This window comes from Tupaia chinensis, unplaced genomic scaffold, assembly GCF_000334495.1.
Source record: "Tupaia chinensis unplaced genomic scaffold, TupChi_1.0 Scaffold141474_1, whole genome shotgun sequence".
NCBI lineage: Eukaryota > Metazoa > Chordata > Mammalia > Scandentia > Tupaiidae > Tupaia > Tupaia belangeri.
This window is the reverse complement of record NW_006201336.1, coordinates 96,813-99,811: the sequence shown is the minus strand read 5'-3', so window position 1 is coordinate 99,811 and position 2,999 is coordinate 96,813.

Sequence of the window (2,999 nt, the reverse complement as noted above, 5' to 3'; positions counted from 1 at the left end):
TGTAGGGGAGGGGTGTGGGGTTGGGGGGGGTGCCTGGAAGTGAAGCGTGGGGGCAGTGGTGCCCCTGCTTCAGTGTCCCTTGCCAACCAGAGGCCTGGAACTGGAATTAGCTACTGCTGCAGGGAACAGGACAGTCTAGGGGGTGGGGTCTTGGGCTGGGGGTCCTGGCAGTGAGGTGAGGGGGCAGAGGTGCCTGTGCCTCAATGTCTCTTGCTGGCCAGAGGCCTGGAGTTGGAACTGGCACCTGCTGCAGGGGACAGGATAGTCTTCATGAACACCTTGTCTGGCAGAGCACCATCAGCACAGCGGCCTGCCATGCTTTTTCAATTCCTTCAACTGATCATAGACATTTAAGTTGGTTTCATTTCTTACAAATTGTGAATAATGCTTCAATAAACATGGACATGCAAGTACTTTTCTGACTCAGTGTATTCCTCTCCTTTGAGTAGATACCCAGGAGTGCTATTGAAGAATCACATGGTAATTCTATTTGTAGGTTTTTCAGGGACCTCCCTATTGTTCTCCACAGTGGTTGTACCAATTTGCATTCCCATCAACAGTATAGAGGAGTTCCCTTTTCACCACAGCCTCACCAGCACTTATCACTTAATCATTTTAATCTGAGCCATTATGACTGGGGTTAGGTGGTATCTCACTGTGGTTTTGATTTTCATTTCCCTTATGATAAGAACAGTTGAGTATTTTTTCATATGCTTTTTGGCTGTTCACGTTTCTTCCTTAAAGAATTATCTGTTCAGCTTATTTTCCCATCTTTTAATTGGGTTAATCACTTTTTTTTTTTCAGGAAAATTGCTTGAGTTCCTTGTATATTCTGGTCATCAGCTTTTGAGGCATATTTTGCAAATATATTCTCCCATTCTAACGGTTGTCAATTCACTCTGATTATTGTTTCTGTTGCTGAACAGAAGCTATTTTAACCTGATGTAGTTTGACTTGTCTATTTTGGAGATTATTGTCTGTGCTTTAGGGTCCTTCTTTGAGAAGCTTTTGCTTACATCAATGTCTCCAAGAGTTTTCCTGTGATATCTACCAGTAGTTTTATAGTTTATAGTTTTATAGACTTAGGTTTAGATCTTTGATCCATTTTGAGTTGGTTTTTGTTAATGGTGAGAGATAGGGGTCCAATTTCATCTTTCTGCAGGTGTATATCCAATTTTTCCAGCACCGGTTGCTAAAGAGATTTTCTACTCCCACTGGATTGACTGGTGCTCTTTTTTCAAAAATAGTTGGCTGTATGATTTGGGTTTATATCTGGAGTCTCTATTCTATCGGTCCACATGCCTGTTTTGTGCCAGTATTATGCTATTTTCATTATCACTGCTTTGTAGTACATTTTTGGGTCAGGGAGTGAGATACGTACTCCACTTTTCTTAAGCAAAATTACGTTGACAATATGGGGTCTTTTATAATTCCAGAAAAATATTATGATTATTTTTCTAAATCTGTAAGGAATATCTCTGATAATTTGCTTGGAGTTGCATTAATTTTTCTAAATAATGTAGATAGGATTGACATTTTGATTTTATTAATTCTTCTAATCTAGGAGCATGGAACGTCTTTCCACTTTTTTGTGTCGTTTTCAATTTCTTTTTTTAGTTTTTCATAGTTTTCCTTGTACATGTCTTTCACTTAATTAGCTAGGTTTTTTCCTACATATCTTATTTGTACTGCAGCTATTGTAAATGGAATTGCTTTCTTCAATTCTACTTCAGTCTGTTCATTGTTGGTGTATAGAAATGCTATAGATTTTTGTATGTTGACTTTGTATCCTGCCACTTTACTGTATTAATTTATCATTTCCAGGAGTGTGTGTGTGTGTGTGTGTGTGTGTGTATTCTTTGGAGTTTTCTATGTATATACCGTTCAAAATCTGATATGCCTGAAATCAATTTCACTTCTTATTTTCATATTTGAATGTCTTTTATTTTAGTCTCTTGTCTGATTCCATTGACTAGAACTTCCAGTACTATATTGAAAATAGAAAGTGAGCAGCCTTGTCTTGTTACAGTTTTTAGTATAAAAGTTTTCAGCTTTTCCCAATTTAGCATGATGTTAGCTATGGGTTTTTCATATATGGCTTTTATTGTGTTGGGAAATTTCCCTTCTATGCCAATTTTGCTGAGAGTCTTAATTATGAAGGAATGTTGTATTTTATCAAATGCATTTTCTGCATCAATTGATATGATCATATGGTTTTTATCCTTCTTTCTGTTACTATGGCATATTACATTTATGGTTTTGCAAACTCAGACACTATTAAATTCTGGTTAAGATGTGGAACATAGGTAACTTTCTTACACTGCTGATGGGAATGTGATTTGGTAAAATAATTTTGGAGAGCAATCTGACATTATCCCCAGCAAGGTTGAAGACATACCATTTAGTAGCACTACTGCTAAATCAATAGTTATTTTAGACACTATTGTTTGTAATTCACAAAAATGAATACATTTTACATTGCAACCCACTACAAACTCAAGCATGCTCACTCATAAGCATATATATAACATATATACTTGAGGTAAACATTTTCTGAAACGATAATTATCCTTACAATATATTAGGAGAGGTGATTTTTTTTTTTTTGTGGTGAATGAGAACACAGCTCTGAAACCAGAATCTAAAGTTTAAATTCCAGCTATATCACTTGCTGTCCTGCCCTCATGCAAAATACTCAACTTCTCAATGCCTCAGTTTCTTCAAATGTCAAATAGAAATTGTAGCCTCTCTCTGCTTCAGTTTTTTATTAAGTAAAAATGGGATTTTTGTGAAGATTAAATTAGTTAATACATGCAAAACACAGAAAAGAAGGTGTTGCACGGAATACTATAATAGATGTAGGTTAGTTTTTATTACATTTGATGCAAACTGGATTCCCTGGAAATCTGGGTGTCAACCTGATGTGCTAATTCCTCTGGCCTCAGGATTTGTGGAGAGGCAGCCAAGAAGCCTCTGTTCTGTTTCCACATCAATCCTCC